The following is a 24,230-nucleotide window of genomic DNA, read 5'->3' as shown; positions in this document are numbered from 1 at the left end:
ATGGCAAAAACATCGGATCTTAATGAAAGTAGTTCAGAAACAATAATGTGATATTCCAGCAGTTGAAATTAGTGATACAACAAGTATTATGCGATGCTGGACTACCATAGTTTTCTGACTAGGACATTGAAGGTGTCTTTAGAAATGAGGAATCACTAAAATAATCCATATCACTGCATGGGATTCTCATGATGATTAAACATTTTAAGACCACTTTATATACAAGCGTTTGGTATTCCAGAACCATAATTCCTGATTAGGCTGAATTGGGAATTACACCACTATTGTAACTGAGGCCTTAGTGCAGAAGTTGCCTCATAGCACCTCAAAGACTGAACTGGTTAGCAATATTGAATTGTGCCCTTGTAAGACTTGGTTGGGATTGCCAGCCACCAGCTAAACAAAAGAAGAGAACTTGGTTGTAAGGACAAAATGATCATTGCCTTACCTTTAACTTCAACCTCTCTTTTGGTGAATAGATCATTGCTTTGATAAGAAAATTCTTTGACTGTGACATCCAATTACTTGGGAAACGTCTCCCGTTCCTATGTATGGGCAAAGGGAAATTGCGGAAAGCATCAATATCGGCTATTTGAAAAATGTACTATTGCAGTTGGTTGATTGGAGCTACTGCTCACTTGTTCAAAATGGCGATTCACTATAATGAAGTCATGCATTAAGAACTTTTGGTTGAAGGCTCTTAGTGATGGCACAACCTACCATTGGCATTATTGCAGATATCAGATCTGTGAAGTTTTGAAAAGCAACTGAAATGTTTTTATATCCTGCCTTTTAACCAATACAGACATGTTATGGACATGTTCAGAAACCTAACAAGGAATAACTAATTCCCTAAATAGGCTTCAAAGAAAATTTGTAGAATCTTACATTTTTTTCTGTTGGAAGCTAATATTGCTGTGAGAGGATCCAAATTAAAATCAAATCTTACTGCTTGATTTTGATCCTAGCTATTTCTTTGCTTCTCCAGTATATACTATGTTGGAGTAGTCAAGCCATGAGATAATGAGAGCTCTGTTGTGCTCAATGTGATGCATTGTCTGTATAATGGGGAGGACCGTTCTGAGCATCACCAGTTGGAACTATGTGCTTATTGTGATGAATAAGAACTGTTACTCAAATTAAAGTGTCTAATTAAACCATAACGTGAAGTTGTTCACTCCTTGTGGTTGGCTAAGCCATCCTTTCCTGACACCATGGGAAGTGTTGTTAGTTGATTGTCAGTGTTGGCCCCATTGAATTATGGGAACTTTACCTCCATAAAGCTATGGATGTGTATCAGACAATCCTCAAATTTATTTTGGAGGTGTTTCAATATTCCCAATCTGGTTGTGGATCACTGTATCATCTGTGTACATTTGGAACTACAGTTGATGTTCTGTATTGTGGTATAGTTACATTTATAAGCACATTTGTATGCACTTATCACATGATCAAATGAAAAGCATGGGATTTTGGCCCACATGCATCAAGCATTTTTGTAGTCGCAAACGGTGCGATTACTTAAAATCGGCCGTTTGCGAATGCAAAAGTGCTTTTTGGGATGCATGAAGCAATTTTAGAATTCGTAACATTGTTGCGAGTTCTAAAATTGCCGGTGCTTTTAAGAAGTCGCAGATGTGCGATTTCTTAAAAGCAATGCATCATTACTTTCACAAGTGCAAAGTCGCAATTAGGGTGCCAAATTTACAGAGTGGTTGAACCACTCGGTAAATTTGGAAAAAGTGTTTAAAATGCTGCAAATGTTTTTTTTCTACATTCATGTTTCACACACACATGTCCTTAGGACATGTGTGTGTGAAACATGATGCGAAAAATACATTTCAGGGGTGCATGGGGGGGTCCTTTGGACCCCCCCCTGCACCCATGAAATTTTCAAAGTGCCACTCGCAATTTGCTGATGCCTTCCCATTGACTCCTATGGGCCTTTTGGCCCATAGGAATCAATAGGAATTGCGAAAATGCACTTAAGAATTCGGTATTCATTTGGGATTCGGTAAAAAATGCGATTTTTACCGAATCCTAAATGAATACCGAAAACAATGATGCATAGCATTTTGCACTTCTTAATTTGCGATTCCTTATTTTTCGCAAATTAGGAAGTGCAAAATGTAACAATGATGCATGTGGGCCTAAGTGTATGTGTTTGCTATATATCTGATGTCAACCGGATATACCTCTCATGTTTCAAAATCAGAGTTGGGCTCTTATTTTGTTTTTATTGCTCTGTCCTGGTTTGTAGTGAAACTAAAAGTACAAAATAGGATGTTTAAGTATTTAAACAGCTATTGTTTCTATGTACAAATATGAATGAATGGAGTGTGGTCTGAGTGGGCCGATATTTGGTATTGTGCATGTCAAATCGCATAATGTCATCCTACCCCACTCTATGCATAATTTGCCATAATTCATGGAAGTGAGCAGAGAGTAGTGATAGATTGTTAAACTTGTTACCTATTTACCTTGATTCCTTAACGTGGCCTGTATCATCTGAGTTCTGTTTCCCTTCCAATTTAGCACAGTGCAGTGAAGTAAAAACAGTCAAGGGGCACCCCTGCAAGATATGCTGAAAGGGTCCCCACACCATGCTCAGTCCCCTTGCACCTACAGAAATATATGAATTCATGTGTTATTTGCAGCAGTATGAAGCACTACAGATAAACTGAGTTTCAGGCTGTGATATGTCCCTTCTCTAACTATCTCTCTTTGTCTCCCTCTCAGCAATCTTCCTGTAAAGCTTCTTCCTTAAAGTCCTGGGGGCATATTACCAAGCAATAGCGATAATTATCGCTATTGCTTGGTTAGAGACAAAAATTTACCGCTGGGCTGCGGCGATTTTTACCGCAAATAAACCTTGGTATTACCAAGGTTTATCGCAAATGCGATAAAAATCGCCGCAATGCATGAATATCGCTGAAAAGTCAGCGATATTCATTCATTACCGAGCTAATGCTCTTAGCCATGTTATCCACCTCCCATTGGATAACATGGCTAAGAACGGCTCAGGGGCAGGTGTTAGCTTTTGGAGATATTGCGCTAAGCGCGAATATCTCCAAAAGTTGGTAATAGGAGATAGCGATGTTAGCGACTGTTTTCAGTCGCTAACATCTTGGCACGCCCACTTTGCATGTCATTAGTGATAAATATCACTGACATGCAAAGTGGGGCCCAAGATGGTCGCTATCTCCTACTAGCTGTCGCTAACTGGTGTTAGCGACAGCTAGGTAATAGGGAGATAATTTTATCTCCGCTTTCTTGGCTTTTAAAGCCAAAAAAACGGAGATAAGCCCCCTTGATAATATGCCCCCTGGTCCCGTAATATACCTCCATAAAAAAATTGTTGTCCAGAGACTTTTGTTTTTTATTTGTGTTTTTGTATTATTGGAGAAGTAATTTAGCTTGGGTAGACATTGCTAATTCTGGCCGAATGTTTCTGGATGACATTTAAAAAAATGGGAGATGTGTTGCATTGATGATGTAATATTTCAGGGACCATGAGACCTATATACTTTATTTTGATGTCAAAACATAGGTTTTGGGGGTCAAGTAGTCTTATAGAGACAGACAATAACTACTCAGAGCAACCTTTCTGCAATTTTCCGTAATGACTGCTCTATAATGATGAGTTTTAGCCATCATATTGGTCATTTATTTACATTCTGTTTCTATTTCAGTTTCCATTGAGTCAAAATCATAAACGTGAGCGCAGCAACTGATAGCTGAGGCTCTTTATCTTCAGACAGATTGTTGCTAACTACAAAATCTGAGGACTCCTTCAACAAAGAAAAATGTGTCATATGCCAGACTAATCCGAAAGAAAAGCTAACATCAATTACAGCTGGACAGAAGAGAGTTCAAGATTAGCAGGAATACGGCAAGACGAAGTTCACAAAAAATTGAAACTGATGTGTGAAGAGGATCAAATATTTTATCATTGTTACAACAAGTGCTACAAGTCATATACAATGAAAAACCCCTAGACTTTTCCCCCCAAAATAGCAGAAACAAGTGGATTTTCAACAAGAATCTGAGTCTTCTGAGAAAGTGACATCAGCCAAACCCAATGCCCAAACACTTAGAAGATCAATGGCTACCCCTCGTCCACCTCTAAACCCAGATCAGAAAGCAGAGGATCTTCAATGTGTTATCTGTGGGTTAGACAGAACAAGGGCCAAAGGGATTGATAAAAGAACAGAGTACAGAATATCTGAGTCTCAAAGGGCAAACGTGCTTTCATCTGCAGCTAGTTTCTTCCAAGATGAAGTTTCCAGCCGAGTAGCTGATCTAAACAGTGAGGTGAATGTTTTGCAGTGGATTTGTATGCCCACGTGAACTACATGCATGTGCACATTCGAAAATATGAATATACAATGAGCTCCCAGCAGCAGCATAATCACCAGTCTTCAGTTAAGTTTGCACTCCCTGAAAAAGTAAATTAGGTATTTAAGCCACTCTTGAGTGCTGACTACGGGTTCAAACTCTGTGAAATCAGAGAAATCATGGTCAACATTGATTAAACTGTATTCATCCATAATAATGAAATTAAGATTTTTCTGGTGCAAATGTACAATGACAGAATTTGTTCTTTGTAGTCTAAAAAAAATGAATGAGTCACTTCTGATGTTCTTAGCTGATTTGGCTCCTGAAGTTCTTGCTGCCAAAATAAGATCTCCAGTTGCAGTAAAATCAGCAGGGACCATTTTAAGAAACATACTGAAAGATTTAGATTTTGGACATAATAATACATTTTGTGGTGCCCCCGTGCTCTGTAAATTATGGGAGTCAACAAGAATTCCTGATTTTGTCTTAACATTTTTAATATCATTTTTTAATATCAGCAAAGCAAAACTGTTACAAACTAAAGTTCTTGAGTTTGGAACACAAGCTGACAACAGTGTTCATGGCTATGAAGTTATAAGGGAAGAAGTGGAAGACAATCCCATGAACTGCTGACAGGCTTATGCTGTGCAAATGTACTGTCTTTCCAAATAATGCTTTATGAACTACATCACAGCAGAAAGAAAATTCCACTACACATAATGACTGCCCACGCAATCTATGACAAGTGCAAAATTATAGAGCTAATCACTTCAATGAATAGCTTAGGTGTATCACAAAGTTATAATGACATAGTATATAACAGGAACTTGTTAGCAGCTCATGCTGTAAAATCTTGTGAATGCAACAGTAGACCACTTCCAAGTCACTTTACCAGGAAAGGATTTACAATTGCTGCTCTTGATAATTTTGAAGTTGAAGACAGCTGTTCTTTGTCTGGAACTTGCAGCACACATGATACTGCCATGATATGGCTATACATCAGGCCAGTGTAAGTGGGGAGGGGTTTTCCAGGTGGGGTAGGAGTGGGGGCACCCTGGGTGGTAGGAAATAACAAAAAATCCTCATAGGTCAGTCCTTTTTAAGCTTCCTTTGTGTCCCGGTAGTGGATGTTTTCAGGTTGTGTGCTGTCAGAATTCGCGCTTGAGTGGTCTGGATTTCTGGTATTTCGGGTGGAATGGAGTCAGGAGAGGGAAGCGTTGACATGACCTCCCTTCAATACTTATCCTGGAATGTCAATGGCCTGCGCGTGAGGAGTAGAAGAGATTGAATTCTCCAATATTTGAGAGACTCCCCCAGCGTAGGTCATTGTCATACAGGAGACACATCTTCTCAAGGCAGAAGTTAATTATATATTAAAAAAACAGAAATGGATCGATAAATTTATATGTAGAGTCCAAAACGCAAACATAAGAGGGATCCTCTTTATTTTTAAGAAACAAGCAAAAGCTCGGATATTGGACTATAAAGAGGACCATAGCGGGAGATGGCTCCTATTAAGAACATCGGTAGGCGGTCTGATCGGTTCATTAGTGGGCTACTATGGTCCAAAACAAAGACGATCCATCGTATTTGGACACTATTCGGAAACACCTGGTAACCTCCCAGGACCCTGTTATTTGGGTTGGCGACTTCTACATTGTGCTTAACCCTAAACTTGATAAGTCACCTAACTCTAGAGCCTGCTTATTCTCAAAATCAAGGCAAATCCTTGTGTCAATAATGACACAGCTAGGCCTAGCAGATCTATGGAGGGAAAGGGTAGGCATTAAATTGGGGGTTTCATTTCGGAACCTTAAATATAAGCATAAATCGAGAATCGATTATGCTTTGTTTAGTTACTGTCTCAAAGATTCATTGGTGGAGATAGTATACCTCCCTTCTCACCTCTCTGATCATTCGGCTATCTTCTTTACCTTAAAATCTGGCCAGCAGACTAAACATGCTTCAAGGTCTTTCGACCGGACTATCTTATTAGAAGACGCTGAAATCAGTTTTCTTGTAGCTTAGTCTGAATCTTTTTTGGAGGTTAACCTTAAATCTGCTGCTATCGCCACTGTGTGGGCGGCTCTGAAAGCCTTTTGGAGAGGATGTATAACTAACAGAGCCTCTCATATACAGGGAGACGATTAAAAATCTTGAGTTGGAAATTAATTCCATTGAACAAAATCTTATCACTTCCATAGGTTCAATAGAAGAGCAAGAGAAGCTGGCTGAGCTGAAAAAACAGCTTGAAAGCATCTTACAAGATAGGGCTGCTAAGAGATGGGAGGCAAGCAAAATCTCCCATTCTGAATTTGGGGAGGCTGCAGGCAGGGTTTTGGCTTGAAAAATAAAATCTGACCAAGCACAAAATTACATTAGAGAAATAAAACTGGAAGGTAAAGGAGCTTTCCGGACTTCTAACTCGGATATTGGGAGCGCCTTTCAGGATTTTTTTCAGGTGATCTATAAGGAGGATATCATCGATGACCATGTGGCAAGGGATTTCTGGCTCGATAACATTTCTCTGCCGACTCTCTCATTAGCGCAAAGCAGGCACTTGGAGATGGAAATATCAGAGGCAGAAGTGAGCAAAGCCATTAGACAACTCAAGCAAGGGAAGGCGGCCGGCCCTGACGGCTTGCCAGGAGAGCTCTATCACGGTTTAAGTGAAGCTATTATCCCAACTTTGACGGCCCTTTTTAACGGTATTCTCCTGAAGGGGGAGGCACCCTCAAAGTCGTGGAGTAAAGCAACGATTGTCCTGATTCCTAAACCAGGGAAGGATCCGTCTGAGTGCGGATCCTACCGGCCAATTTTGCTCCTGAACAACGATTACAAAATATTTGCTACTATTATGTCTACTAGGTTGGGGATCGTAATTGGCTCAATTATTCATCAAGATCAAAAAGGGTTTATAACAGGGTGTCAGCTAGCCGATCTCACGCATGATTTAGTGGGGGCTATAGACATCGCCTCTACCTTCTTTCTTCCTTTGGCAACCCTCACTTTAGACACAACCAAGGCCTTTGATAGGGTGAATTGGCCCTATCTGGCCGCGTCTATGAGAACATTTAAATTTGTAGATGGCTTCTGTTGAATTATCGCTCTCATGTATAAGGTCCCACTAGCTAGGTTGCTAGTTAACGGTGTTTTGACAGAACCCTTTCAAATTACTAGGGGCACTAGGCAGGGCTGCCCGCTTTCTCCCCTTCTCTTTAACTTGTACATCGAGACGTTTGCTCAGGTCTTAAGAGAAGAGGTTAACATCCCTTCCTTTAAATTTGAGGGGTGGGAGATGCGGGTAGCCCTTTATGCAGACATTCTTATTTTTACGTCTGATCCGGATTTATCATTCCCTACAGTCATTAAGAGGGCGGAGGAGTTTGGGCGGGTTTCGGGGTATGAAATTAACGCAAGTAAAACTGAAATATTGGCCTGGAATATCACCAACACACAACTTGATGTGACCTCCTCCATGCGTTATCTCGGAATTTGGATCACTCAAGAGGTTGGAAACATCGCGCAAAACAACTTAGACCGGGTTTTTAAGGAATGTTGGAAACAATGAAAATCTTGGGCCTATCTTCCACTTACTATACTAGGGAGGATACATTTAGTAAAGATGTCTATTCTTCCCAAATTTACATTTATTTTTAATACCATCCCCCTGGCCTTTGATGCCAAACAACTAGACAAAAGTCAGCGAGCGATCAACTCCTTTATCTGGAAATACAAAGCTACTAGATTGGCATGGAAGAAGCTGAGAAGGAGGAGGGAAAAGGGAGGGCTGGCACTACCCGATTTACAGTACTAGGCTTGGGCTTTTCAGATGTCCCACTCTAGAATGCTTTTGAAAACACCATCTGGTTCATCAATAGGGATAATGTTTGAAGCAATGTTAGCAGGGGCGGACTTACCAATTGATGGATTTTTCTTTAAGTTCGGGGACCAACATTTTTTCAAGAATGTCAAATTAAAAATTCTCCAATCTCTGGCTAAAGCATGGGCGCAGATTAAAAAGAAAATAGGGCATTCTTACTTTTCAAATTTTGCACCTCTGTGGGACTCCCCAGGCTTACCATTGTGTTTGAAGGACAGTCTGGTGACCCCCAAGAAGGATGCTGGGATTGTAAAATGGGGAGATTTGTTGGCAGAGGGGTCAATGGTAGCATGGGAAGAGTTACGGGACAGGGTAGGTCGTGGTCTATCAGTCAAGAAGTCTTTATTCGATTAATTCATCATAAAAGACATAAATACAAAAAGACACAATAACATAAATAAAATCAGTATTAAATCATTGGCATCGAATAACTTCTTGCAGAAGAATACAAAAGTTTAAAAAAGATACAGATACTGATTACCACAGTAATATAAGATAAAACAAAACAGTCTCAGCTAATTTAGATTAATACACGTACTTCTAATAATCCAGGCCCAGCCTAGGAACTTGGCTACCCCCACCACAATGATCGGATCCAGATTAGTTTTTAACAGTCTCAGGGCCTCGGCTGACGAGCGTGTGCCTAGTTGGCTACAGACTGGTTTGAGCCACTTAGATCTGGGGGCAGAGTATTGGGGGCACACAAACAAAATGTGAGATAAACTTTCCCCGGACCCTTGACATTTTGCACAAAACCCCTGACTAGCTTTTCCCCACTTAGTGGTGAAGTCCCCAATAGGTAGTGTGCCACATCTGAATTGAAAAAAAAGTTTTCGGTCTAGGGGTTTGGTAATGATCTCCCAGTAATTCTCTAACCTGGGTAGATCTTTATGCACCAAAAATAAACCTGTAAGACTACTTGGGCTTGTTTTTGAAAAGGTATTGAGCATCACCCAGGCCCAATAACACTTCTTGAGCTCACTTTTAGATGGAAATGTGGCTGTCTCAGGCGACAGCCACAACTCAGGGAGGCCCAAAGATAGAAGAGTAGCCTTAAGATCTCTGAACCATCCTATTTTTAGGGCTCCCGGAGAGTTTTTTAACTCCAGACAGGCTTCAGCATAGTAGTGTAGGTCAGGGGTAGTCCACAGACGCCGCCAAAAAGAAATCGGTCGAAATCGAGCACAGTCGACCACCGAGTGGCACCCCAGATCGTATAGTAGGGGAATTAAAGGTGTCGATTGTGGCAGACCAATTGCCATCCTTAGGAATTTGTTTTGGGCAAGTTTCAAGGAGTCCAGGTTGCTACCTCCCCATAACTCTGCACCATATAACACTGCTGACAAAACCTTCCCACCATAGATCTTCATCAGCGGGGACATGGGTTTGGTAAAAGAGCTTTTATGTTCTTTGATCAAAGCTCCACCCAACTGTTGATGTTTCAGGGACAGGAGCTCGATCTGATGAGACCAGTTAAGTGTGTCGCTAAATGAAACACCCAAATAGGTAAAGTGCTTGGTCTGCTCTAAGGGTGTATTCCCCATAATTACCCTAGCCTTGACCTGCTTGTGACCCCTCATGACCATGAATTTGGTCTTGGCAATGTTCACCTCCAGCTCATGCTCGCTACAGAAACTCTCAAACCTAGACAGTGCAAGCTGTAATCCCTGTCTGGTTCTTGAAATCAAAAGAGTGTCGTCAGCGAACATGAGCAGAGGGATTTTCTTGCCAGCCAAACTTGGCGCATCTGTGGGGCATCCCTCAAAGTACTTGGTGACTCTGTTTATATATAGGGAGAACAGAGTTGGAGCCAAAACACATCCCTGTCTGACACCTTTCAGCACAGGAAACTTTTTGGTCACCTCACCAGGTTTGCCCCATCGTACATAGGCGTAGGTCTCAGCATGAAGGTTAACAATGATACGAACTAGGGAGGGAGGCATACCCATTTCCAAAAGACTGTTCCAAAGCCCAACCCTTGGTACGAGATCAAACGCAGACCTAAGGTCTACGAAGGCCGCATAGAGGTTACCTTTGCCCAGAGTGACCGTCTTCCAGTGTAGTAACATAAACCGAAAGGCCTGATCCAGGGTACTAACATGGGGTCTAAACCCAGCTTGGAGAGGGGTAAGAATATTACATTCCTCAATCCAGGCCTGAACCCTGGTTAGGACAAGACGTGACACTATCTTTTGAACAGCGTCAATAAGGCTGATCGGCCGGTAATTAGAAGGAACCGACCGATCACCCTTCTTGAAGATGGGCAAAATCTCAGCTCCCGCCCAAGAAACAGGCACCTGTGCACCACTGGCCAGCGTGTTAGCCAGGAACAGTAGATAGGGTCGTGGTCTATCAATATTTAAACATATGCAGCTTGATAGCGGGGCGCGGGCCTTGTGTAGGAAAGGTGTTCCTCTAGGGAAAGTCAGCAACCTGGAACATCAGTTTGTAGAGAGGTAAGGGGGAGGTAAAGAGGTTGTTCTTCGGTACTGGAGTATTTTGGCGGAGGTCGATGGGGATTTTAACCTCCCTCACAAGTTGTGGGGGGGGTGAGCTAGGCCTTCAGTGTGAGGAGTTATGGACAAACTCATTTACTCTTTTGTATAAAATCGTTAAACCAGCATGGCTGAGACGTAACCATCTTTTCATGGTCCATCGTGCTTACCTCTCCCCCCTAAGGCTATCAAAATTCCAGCTAGGAAAGAGCTGTAATAAATGTAATCTCCCTGAAGCATCCGACGTGTACATGTTTAAGGACTGCCCCTCCATGCGCATGTTCTGGGAAGAAGTAAAGTCATCATTGGACTCTATTCTCAATACATCATTTTCCATCACTCTGCCATTAGTCATTTTTGGACTAGATGAAATCTTCTCCGGCCAGGCATGGTCCTTCTTTTTTATGCAATTCTTTTAGCAAGGAGGCAAATTTGTAAGTTCTGGGTTGATATCGTGGCAGGCTGGCTGACGTCCCTATATAAAACATCTAAGGTGTACTTGGCCAGACTATGTAGTAAAAGAAATATGGCTTTTTGAGACTTATTGATTCAGTGGAGATAGGGTTCCTGGGTTTTTTCTTTTTTTTTCCCGTGTCCTATAATTATGCCTACAACACTCCATGGACCTTGGGTTGTCGGTCCCCTCGGATATTGTAATGGTCCAACAGGTTGAAAAATACCTTGATGGAGTAATTGCTAGCCCACTGATCCCTCCCCCCCTCCTTTTCTGGATTCTTCCTCCACCGATTTGTCAATTGTGTCTCTGAACAGGAGATAATTAAAATCTTTTGTCTCTCAAGGTAGGACACGGAAGGTGGTTGGCATTTCCTGGAAGAGGGCAGGGCAAATGAGGACAAAAAAAAATGATACTGCCATGATGATTTTTCAAAACTGTACCAATGAAGTAGCTCCTGGAAAACAAGCTGTGCCAGCTGTAGGCATAAACAAACAAAGCTGCAAACTTATGACCCAACTGCCTTGCCAACATGTGCAAAATCACTACAGGCCATCAACATTTCCCAGTCCACCAGAAAGTTTAAAAGTGGCTAAGGACATGGATCTTCTTTTACCTGATGCTGTGGTCTGCAAAGCTGATTTAACTGAATTTATCATAGAACTCTGCCAAATAGACATCTTATTTTGTGCCCTCTAATAATTTTGTTTAATTACTGGGTGATGTGGCATTCCGGATTAATATAGATCCCCTTCCTTAGATAGGTGATCAATTAATGCACTTGGAATTAGTACCGCGTTCGGGACCCAAATACCTTCCCTACCTAAAATGGCGCCCATGCTTTAAAGACACTGCCGAGGGTATCGCCAATAATTCATCTCGGTGTATTTTTACATCACTTTGTGGTAACCTTACGAATAATTGTCTATAGACATTCGATCGTACCCGTGTTGAATTAAAAATTAAAGAACCTAAATACGAGTTGAGGGATTGGTCCATCTTCGAGTGTTACTGAGCATTCAAAATAGCTTCCGGCAACCTGGTCACGTGATAGACGCTGCACCGCAGTGTACAGCGTTCAGACTCGGGAATTGACAAGACCGGCAAACACGGCGAAATGGTAAGAGTACCCGGTTGTCTTGTTAATAATACTTAATCGAGCTTGTTTCTGGGAGGCTGCCACCCCTTGTAATCATGGACTTAAAGAGATCTTGTTTCTCCTTTTGTAACAGCTACCTGATCCTCGGAGGACAGGAGCAGTGAATGACTGAGCACATCAGTTTTTAAGGTAATTACTTTTAAAATTAAGATATATTTGTAAATTTCGGATAGACAGAGGGAAATGGGCTAATAATATCCTGCTCTCCCTCCTTTTGTCTTAGAATTTGTCTGCCTAATAATTAAACAGAGACCCAGACAGAGAAGGAGGTCATTTACATAATACAACCACTTTGGGCAAAACAGTCAGTTGGACGATTGATTAATCCACACGACTAGAGAATTAAGGTAACATTATGTGCACACCTGCGTGATAGTACATACGCATGGTGTTATACCGGTAGTCCAAATTCTGCATTGTAATGTCTTGCAGGATCCGGTTTTGCTAGAGCACGAGGTTGACGCATCGTAGCCTTATACCCTTGGGTAAGGGAAAAACCCTTAATGGTTTTTTACTTTTTATGATATCACTACAGCAGGGTAACACCCCCCCTCCTTAATTAGGTCTCGCTATTCGATGCGCATGCGCATCGAGCTTGCGAGACTATAGGGCTTTAAACAAAGCTTACCTAACTGTGGCGATTTGGTGCTGTGCCCGTGGCTTTTAGGTCAATGCGCAAGCGCATTGACCTAAAATGCGCGTGCACAGCACCAAATCGCCAGCCATCTGTTCCCCAGCTTGGATCTCCTGGCTGCTCCTCCCCTAATTAGTGCGAAAAAGAAGAAGACCTGGTGTCAACACTCAAAGGGTAAGGAAAAATGTACAGAAAGCACACAACTGAATTAATTAAAAAAGTAGAAATGCATTTATTGTAGATATAGAAATAAAACAATCATATTAAAAACATTGCAATAAATGATTCAAATTGTATCAACAGTTCTAAGAATAACCTAGTAACTCATTAATCATGTACATCTATCACAGTTGCAAAAACCCATTTTTAAAAAAAATTCAAGACAACAGACAAAATAGGACATAAATCACAATTATTGGGAGAATTTCATAAGAAAATCTGGTGGCGAACAATGTAAATCGACGCGCGTTTCGGCGTTACGGGGAACGCCTTCATCAGGAGCCACAGAAAAAGCTAAAACCTTTGGTGGTATGTGCAACGGATTTCTCAGATAAATACAAAAAAACGATGCAATTCTTTTATTTTGCGTCGTTATTCTAAAAAACTCATATGGATGCAGTTGGTAAAAAGTAGTGTTAACAGCCTTACAATCAGGATAATATCTCATAAGTCTGCTAAAGTATTCATGTCCCTTAAACAGAGAAAACCTTTGAGTTCATTAGCTCGTATGTAGCCGTTTGAAGATGGGAAGGCCACGGTGTGATGGAGTATTTCGTCAGTAGCGGTTGCTAGAAGAATATCGTGAATGTCACGATCTAGATGTCTGCATATACAGATAGGGTCCCGTTATGGAGAAAAACTGCTACTGGCCCACAACCGTTTGAGGGAGGCAATGCCTTGCTAATATTTTCCGCCCTGGATGGCAGGAACACAGCTAAAATTCAAACCGTATTCTTGAGTATCTTGCCGTGGAGAGAATGGTTGCATTACATGGCAAAAGCACAACTCCAGTACGGACCTTGTGTCGGGGATAAAGAAGTCGTCAGCGTGTGCAGCAACCCACGGGAGCCGCGGAACTAATTTCTGCTGGCGTCCCGTAGCCGTTGAAATACGACAAGAAACCGGCAGTATAGACATTGTTTCGGGGATAAAAAAGTCTTCAACGTGTACATCAACCTGCAGGCGCCACGGAACTGATCTCAGCTGGCGTCCCACAGCCGTTGGGATAGCAACCCTAATTATCCGCACATCAAAGGCTGCTCCCGCCCCCTGCTTCACACTTCAAACGAATGCTACCGAGAGCATTTCCCGCCCGGCCGCTTTTAATTTCATTTCGCAAGCAGTTCCCCCTCCTCCCTCAACTCCCTCTCCTGACTTTCTCCTGCCTGCCACACCAATCCAAACTGAGGCGCTGCTGCTCCAGTCCCTGTATTACTCCCACTCATCTATGATTAGGAATAAAAGACTGTTGGTTAAAAACAGTTTCAAGATAAAAATGGTTTCCCATTACTTTTGCAGAATGTTCTGCATTTCCTTAACCGCCTCCAACTCTCCGACTTTCACATGCACATACCACTTTGCTGATACTGACCGAGACATGCGCTTTATAAGCAGGAAATAGAATTCTACAGGAAACAATACTACCGAAGACCATTCGAGGGTGTGAGCTCAATGCCACCGAAGAGTACGTACAATTATTATACTTAAAGTTCAGTCAACTACCCTTGATGCACGGGCAACCTTTGAAGAAAGTGAAAAGCATGTACCCTCACCCTCACCCTCACTCACCCTCAACCCCTCACCCTCACTCACCCTCAACCCCTCACCCTCACCCTCACTCACCCTCACCCTCACCCTCACTCACCCTCAACCCCTCACCCTCAACCCCTCACCCTCACTCACCCTCACCCTCACTCACCCTCACCCTCACTCACCCTCAACCCCTCACTCACCCTCAACCCCTCACCCTCACTCACCCTCACCCACCCTCACCCTCACCCTCACTCGCCCTCAACCCCTCACTCACCCTCAACCCCTCACCCTCACCCTCACTCACCCTCAACCCCTCACCCTCAACCCCTCACTCACCCTCACTCTCACTCACCCTCAACCCCTCACCCTCACTCACCCTCACTCACCCTCACTCACCCTCAACCCCTCACCCTCACTCACCCTCACCCTCACTCACCCTCAACCCCTCACCCTCACTCACCTCACCCCCACCCCTCACCCACTCACCCTCAACCCCTCACCCTCACTCACCCTCAACCCCTCACCCTCAACCCCTCACCCTCACTCACCCTCACCCTCACTCACCCTCAACCCCTCACCATCACTCACCCTCACCCTCACTCACCCTCAACCCCTCACCCTCACTCACCCTCAACCCCTCACCCTCACTCACCCTCACCCACCCTCACCCTCACTCACCCTCAACCCCTCACCCTCACTCACCCTCAACCCCTCACCCTCACCCTCACTCACCCTCAACCCCTCACCCTCAACCCCTCACTCACCCTCACTCTCACTCACCCTCAACCCCTCACCCCCACTCACCCTCACTCACCCTCACCCTCACTCACCCTCAACCCCTCACCTCACTCACCCTCACCCTCACCCTCACTCACCCTCAACCCCTCACCCTCACTCACCCTCAACCCCTCACTCACCCTCAACCCCTCACCCTCACTCACCCTCACTCACCCTCAACCCCTCACCCTCAACCCCTCACCCTCACTCTCACTCACCCTCAACCCCTCACCCTCACTCACCCTCAACCCCTCACCCTCACTCACCCTCACTCACCCTCACCCTCACTCACCCTCACTCACCCTCAACCCCTCACCCTCACTCACCCTCACCCTCACTCACCCTCATCCTCACTCACCCTAACTCACCCTCACTCACCCTCACCCTCACTCACCCTCACTCACCCTTACTCACCCTCACTCACCCTCACCCTCAATCACACTCACCCTCACTCACCCTCAACACCTCACCCTCACTCACCCTCAACCCCTCACCCTCACCCTCACTCACCCTCAACCCCTCACCCTCAACCCCTCACTCACACTCACTCTCACTCATCCTCACTCACCCTCAACCCCTCACCCTCACTCACCCTCAACCCCTCACCCTCACTCACCCTCAACCCCTCACCCTCAACCCCTCACCCTCACTCACCCTCACCCTCACTCACCCTCAACCCCTCACCCTCACTCACCCTCAACTCCTCACCCTCACTCACCCTCACTCACCCTCAACTCCTCACCCTCACTCACCCTCACCTTCACTCACCCTCACTCACCCTCTCCCTCACTCACCCTCACCCTCACTCACCCTCACTCACCCTCACTCACCCTCAACCCCTCACCCTCACTCACCCTCACTCACCCTCAACCCCTCACCCTCACTCACCCTCACTCACCCTCACCCTCACTCACCTCACCCTCACTCACCCTCAACCCCTCACCCTCACTCACCCTCAACCCCTCACCCTCACCCTCACTCACCCTCAACCCCTCACCCTCAACCCCTCACTCACCTTCACTCTGACTCATCCTCACTCACCCTCAACCCCTCTCCCTCACTCACCCTCAACCCCTCACCCTCACTCACCCTCAACCCCTCACCCTCACTCACCCTCACTCACCCCTCAACCCCTCACCCTCAACCCCTCACCCTCACTCACCCTCACCCTCACTCACCCTCAACCCCTCACCCTCACTCACCCTCACTCACCCTCACCCTCACTCACCCTCTCCCTCACTCACCCTCACCCTCACTCACCCTCACTCACCCTCACTCACCCTCAACCCCTCACCCTCACTCACCCTCACCCTCACTCACCTCACCCTCAACCCCTCACCCTCAACCCCTCACCCTCAACCCCTCACCCTCACCCTCACTCACCCTCAACCCTCACCCTCAACCCCTCACTCACCCTCACTCTGACTCATCCTCACTCACCCTCAACCCCTCACCCTCACTCACCCTCAACCCCTCACCCTCACTCACCCTCAACCCCTCACCCTCACTCACCCTCAACCACTCACCCTCACTCACCCTCACTCACCCTCAACCCCTCACCCTCAACCCCTCACCCTCACTCACCCTCACCCTCACTCACCCCCAACCCCTCACCCTCACTCACCCTCACCCCCACTCACCCTCACCCTCACTCACCCTCAACCCCTCACCCTCACTCACCCTCACTCACCCTCAACCCCTCACCCTCACCCTCACTCACCCTCACCCTCACTCACCCTCACCCTCACTCACCCTCACCCTCACTCACCCTCACTCACCCTCACTCACCCTCGACCCCTCACCCTCACCCTCACTCACCCTCACCCTCACTCACCCTCAACCCCTCACCCTCACTCACCCTCAACCCCTCACTCACCCTCAACCCCTCACCCTCAACCCCTCACTCACCCTCAACCCCTTACCCTCACTTACCCTCACTCACCCTCAACCCCTCACCCTCAACCCCTCACCCTCACTCACCCTCATCCCCTCACCCTCACTCACCCTCAACCCCTCACCCTCACTCACCCTCACCCTCACTCACCCTCACTCACCCTCAACCCCTCACCCTCACCACCCTCACTCACCCTCACTCACCCTCACCCTCACTCACCCTCACTCACCCTCACCCTCAACCCCTCACCCTCACTCACCCTCACTCACCCTCACCCTCACTCACCCTCACCCTCACCCTCACTCACCCTCAACCCCTCACTCACCCTCAACCCCTCACCCTCACCCTCACTCACCCTCAACCCCTCACCCTCAACACCTCACTCACCCTCACTCTCACTCACTCTCACTCACCCTCAACCCCTCACCCTCACCCTCACTCACCCTCACCCACCCTCAACCCCTCACCCTAACTCACCCTCACCCTCACTCACCCTCAACCCCTCACCCTCACTCACCCTCACTCACCCTCAACCCCTCACCCTCACTCACCCTCAACCCCTCACCCTCACCCTCACTCACACTCACCCTCACCCTCACCCTCACTCACACTCACCCTCACTCACCCTCACTCACCCTCACCCTCACTCACCCTCACCCACCCTCAACCCCTCATCCTCACTCACCCTCACCCTCACTCACCCTCAACCCCTCACCCTCACTCACCCTCAACCCCTCACCCTCACCCTCACTCACCCTCACTCACCCTCAACCCCTCACCCTCAATCCCTCACCCTCACCCTCACTCAGCCTCAACCCCTCACCCTCACTCACCCTCAACCCCTCACCCTCACTCACCCTCACCCTCACCCACCCTCACCCTCACTCACCCTCAACCCCTCACCCTCACCCTCACTCACCCTCAACCCCTCACCCTCAACCCCTCACTCACCCTCACTCTCACTCACCCTCACTCACCCTCAACCCCTCAGCCTAACTCTCACTCACCCTCACTCACCCTCACCCTCACTCACCCTCACCCTCACTCACCCTCAACCCCTCACCCTCACTCACCCTCACTCACCCTCAACCCCTCACCCTCCCTCACCCTCAACCCCTCACCCTCGACCCCTCCCCCTCAACCCCTCACCCTCACTCACCCTCACTCACCCTCAACCCCTCACCCTCACTCACCCTCAACCCCTCACCCTCACCCACCCTCAACCCCTTACCCTCAACCCCTCACCCTCACCCTCACTCACCCTCACAACACATATTGTGTTACAATAGGTGTCACAATTGCGAAAGATAAAACTATTGGCATTGTAAATAACAAAGCTATTAATTCGCTATTTTCAAAACAAGCACATAAATAAAAAATGTGTCCTTTACAATACCAATAGCTCAAACTTTCCTAATGCGAGACCTATTGCATTGCTGTGCTTCTCTCCCCTGCTGCACTCTCCTGCTCTCTAGAGATGTGGCCTAACAACCAGAGCTGCCATCTAAGTCACGTAAATACAAAACATGTTGCATTCCAAATGCTATAGGTGTCACATTCGCGAAAGTTATAACTATTGGTATTGTAAATGACAAAGCCATCAATTTAGCAATTTTAAAAACCAACAAATAAATAAAATATGCCATTTACAAGACCAATAACTCCAACTTTTCAAATGCGAGACCTATTGCATTTCCAATGCTTGTTTTTTATTTCATAGGGTCATCTCTAACCCCTGGTTGCCCATCTTTTAATGTCCTGATGAAGACTCGCATGGTCCAGGTTTAACTCACCGGTTGACCTCAAGTCGAGTCGAAACGTCAACGACACTAATCTCACCTTGGACCCAGTCTCTACATAAAGTGCACACAAATCGACATTATTGTTGTGTTTGTATGATTTACAGATGAGTTGATATTAAAATTCTATGTGGGCCAGCTTGTTGCATCACGGAAATTGTAAAACCGTGACTACAGAAAATAAATGAAATTATTAATTTTTGCTTATCTCTTTGAGTTTTCCTTTTCTTTCTTGATTCACCTCACCCCTTTTTTGATCACATCTTTTTGTGCACGCTCCTTTGGGCAATCTTTTCATTTGAAAATATGGATAAAATTGTAAACAAATGATCAGTTATGTGATTAGAAACGATGAATTAAACATTGTTTTCTTGTCTTCTTTGATATATTGGTGCTGTAGTGATATATCTTTTTCTAAGGAACTGAGTTCATTTATGATTTGGTGTAGACACATGAGCAACACCCTTGAAGGTGAAAATGTTTTGAATATGCGCTGATTGTTTCGGCTACTTTAAAGAAATAGGTTTTGGACCATTGTCTTTTCTTACCGCATTATATCGAGGTCCTTATCCTTTGGGTCACCCCCTTTGTATTAACGGTTGGGAAGGTGATTGGGCTGCACGTGAAGACTGTTGTGTTACTGATTACTGTGGTTCGCGAATTCAATTGAATAAACTACCTGAGATATGGGTCCTGGTATTTGGAAAGAGTGAGAAGCTAGAGGTGTAAGCCACAGAAATTTCATCCTAAGACATGTTGTTGTGAAAAACAGAGAGGATAGACTCAGTTCTGTGGCTACAGATATGAAACTGGAGCAGACGAACCAGAGATCACAGAAAAGCTCCAAGGAAATTGTTGGGCAGACATGTAAAAGTGAATATGTTGCTCAATGGAAGCTAGTTTACCATAAAGTCCTTTATATTTCCAATGTTTTCACAGAAATGACAAATTCTAAATTAATGGACCATTGTGAAACAGTTCCTTACCAGGAACCTGTGGGAAAGAGAGGGAAACATTTTAAATATAAATGTTGACAGCCTTTATTCATTTCATGCAGCAGCAAGGAAACGCCTTTGAAATGACTGAGCGTGTGCAACTACACAACTTCATCACCAAACAATATGTGGATAGCGATATAAAGACACGTCTACTAAATGTCCTGGAATATGGATTGAAACTATATTCAGAACTGAAGCAGGAGAGTTTTTTTATTCAAAGAGTAAAAGCTGTTTGACATAATCACTAAAGCTAAACTTCCACACTTTAATTGCCATTGAAAGAGTTTCGTTCAACCAGCCACTATACAACCTGGTACAAAAAACAACTTTTACAAGCACATAGAGAGATGGAATTAGCAAAAGATAAGGGTGAATTGATCAAGGGCATTCTTTTGCATGATCTTCCAACAAATGCACTATTTGAGGGAGATGCTGCAACCAAACCAGTGAAGCACAAACTCATACAAGAGCTTGAAAAAAAAACCTTTTCCCTGAAGAATTTCAATTAGAAAAGGTGACCTCATTGAAAACTGCTGTTGTTGTGGACTGTATGTCGCAATTGCAAATGGTCAAGATTTCATCAGAGAGGTCGTTCAGACTGTTCTACAGTTATCAAGATCAGTGTCCACCTTGCAAGAACTGCACATTGTCTTTGACAGTGTAGCGACAGGATAATTTGTACCATTTGGACTGGTGGTGGCCATTGTCCACCGCCATCTCAGTATATGATGATTGGTCCTTTATTTCTGACTTTATTTTACTTATTTGCAAGGTTTGCCTATCGGCTCTGACATGATTCTATGTGTCTTTTGCCTCTTTTTGGGCCTAGAGGTCTAAACTAGAGAGACTCAATTTTGTCTCTGCCCTGAATCTCTGAAGGCGTAGGGATATTGTGTTGAAGAAGTTGTAAGACTATAAATGTGACCAATGCAGTGAGGTCACTATAAGATATAGTGTGAATTTCCCCAGATTCTAGTAGTATGTCTAATTATATAAGCTTATCTATTGCATTTACCCCATTCTCAGGTAGGTATTTTAGGTGTTGTGCTCTATAGGGCCTGAGAAGGGTGGTGGTACGTGGCGGCTGGGTGTGCTTATTTAGTAAGCTGATAACTTGGTCTAAAAATCCGGTTGCTACAGACAGTTATCTTGAACTATCTGTCAGACAAAGTGTGACAGTCAGATGAATGTGTACAAGTGGAACAGTTGACTTTGCATGCATCAAAAATTTGACACCCATATCTGTGCAACTTGATAAACTCTGGTCATCGAGATCGAACAAGATGAACTTGAAGATGTTAACTCGACAAAACTTTGTGACGGTTCAGTGAACACTGCATTTCCAATTATTGCAAGTGGAATGATTGTCAACGAGGAGTTGAAGCCTGAAGAGATATATTCAAAAGGTTAGAGCCATATTGTTTAAGAACTTAACAGCAAATTGTAGGAATCAGACATTTGTGTTGTGCCCTGTGTTGAGTGAGCTGTTCAAAATGGTTCTAATTGAATCATTGTTCTGAGAAATGACACCAATGTTACTATTGTGCTACTTAGATGTGTTGCAATGTTCATAAGTCAAGGATTGTCAGAGTTTTGAGATGTTTTGGAACAGGCGAGAAAATACACTTAATCCTGCTTCAGAAAATTGACCCAGTGCTGCCCAGTGTTCTTGTCAAGGCAGATATCCTTACTGAGAATGACACCATGAGCAAAACTGGAACAAATCTTGGAGCTTTAACTGCTGTTCCTGAGAGGTTTCTAAAAGTATTTGTTGGGATAGGAGAAGAATGTGACTTTAAAGTAACCCTGGGCGGAGTTTGCGGAGTTGCACTACGTGGAACCCCCGAAGTGGCAAAAAATCTCAGTCACACTACATGGAGCTCCACAAGCAGCGGAGTTCCATAGAAAAATGCTGTTGGCGGTGATTGCACAGTGCCGGATGCTTGTCCACTCTATGCAATTTTGCGAACGTCGCCTTGCACAGCGCAAGGGTTCCCTTCTTTCTTTTTCTGTCACTGAAGTAGATTTTTACTCGAACTACAGCTTTCTCAATGCATACGGGTAGTTTCTCAACGTGAGCGGTCGCAAGCATACGCGACCACTCGCAATGAGAAACCTGACCCCCCCCCCCCCCGTGTTGAGAAATCTCACCGGGAGGTTTATTTTCCTCCCTTGTGCTTGCCAACTTGATGTTCACGATCGCGAACTAGGTCAAATGTCACCGGGAGGTGGATTTTCCTTGCTCGCGCTCGCTAACTTGACGTTGGTGAAAACGAGCAAGGGAAAAACTCTGCTCTGCTGCACGAAGCTGAGTTTTTCGGAACTCCGTGAGCTCCACATAACGCGGAGTGCGGAAAACTCCGCAAACTCCATGAGCGGAGCAAAGTTCACCACCCAGGGTTACTTTAAAGATGTAGAAAAATACCATGTGCATGTGCGGAAAATCTATTCTGACTGTTACACATTTAAAAATCTTTGGTACAGTGAATTCAAGCGATCAGTCCCACTAAGTGCACTTCCACCATTATCATATTCTGTGTGTGGGCACATTAGAAGAGCATTCTACTTGATCAGAAGATGTGTAAATGTTTTAGATCATCCAAATGTAGAAAACGATCCATGTGAATTTGATTGGGAAGATATTGATGGCATGCTAAAACCTATGACATTTCTAAAGCCTTTACCCGCTCTTCCCCACATAAGCACCAAACGCAAACAGAAATTTACAACATATCCCTCTGTATACAACCATTTTTTCACTATAGATATGTACCTATCTTTGTGTATTACTTTGTATAAACATGGAAAATAATTATTGTGTTGAAAGAAAGAATAATAATAATAAATAAATAAATAAAAAATCATCTTTGGTCTACATATACATACTTCCATTGTGCATCTATGTACCTTACATTTACTTGCATCTGTGTGTCTGTTACTTTTCTCCTGGAAAAGCATATCCAATGCACTATCCTATTTCTCAACCTGTTCCTCTATCAATATCTTTAATCTACATATACTTACCTCCTTTATGTATCTCTATACTTTCAATGTAATTATGGATCTATATATTTATATACTTTGCTCAATATATCTTCTAGCCCAACCTTCTGACTCATCTCAAACTTCTTCTACTACTCCTTCCAATGCACTACCCTATCTCTCATCCTATACATCTATCAATATATCCTCTACATCCTCTCTCTCATTTATCCCAAACCCCATAACACTACTATGATTGCCAAAATAACCCTTTCTAGACTCTCTCCTACTCTACCCCTCCTTGCATCATCTGACACCTCTTTTACTATACCGATCCTCTAAAACAAACCTTTCTAAACTCTTTCCTCTGAGTCCTCCCCTCCAAAACTCATTTTTACTCATACAAAAGCCTCCTCCTACTGCTAAGACCTAAAAAATAAAAATAAAATAAAAAAATCTGTCTCTCTTTTATCCCTTTACTATCCTTTTCAATCGAAATTAACAGACTAACATGATCACTTCTCAAATTCCATATTAAACTATACTAATATACTACCCAAATAACTGGACAACATATCCACTACTCAAATTACTTCATATTGTTTTACTATACTAATTATCAACAGTAATCCTTTATGGGTTCCAGAGTGCTGTGCTACTCGCCAGAAAAGCGCTTCAACACCCATCAGGGGTAACAAGTGCTATATGAATGCAAATCTTTCTTTCCCTTTTATCCCTCCACTATCCTTCCCACTCCAAGTAACTGACTAATATCTACCACTGAAATTACTTCATATTTCACCATATTAATTCACCACTAATCCTTTGTAGGCTTCCTGAATAGCGTGCGTCAACACGCACTATATCAATACAAACCTTTGTCCTCCTCTATCCTTCTAATATCATTCCAAATCCAATTAACTGACTAACCTATCCACCACTTAAAATGTACTTGCATGTTTCACTATACTAATTCAACACTAATCCTCTATGGGTCCCGGAGTAGCGTGCTACTTGCCGAAAAAGCGCTTCGATGCCTCGTCAGGGGTAGTAAGCTCTATATAA

The sequence above is a fragment of the Lissotriton vulgaris genome, chromosome 3_1 (genome assembly GCF_964263255.1).
Source record: "Lissotriton vulgaris chromosome 3_1, aLisVul1.2, whole genome shotgun sequence".
Lineage (NCBI taxonomy): Eukaryota > Metazoa > Chordata > Amphibia > Caudata > Salamandridae > Lissotriton > Lissotriton vulgaris.
Note: the sequence above shows the minus strand (reverse complement) of the source record.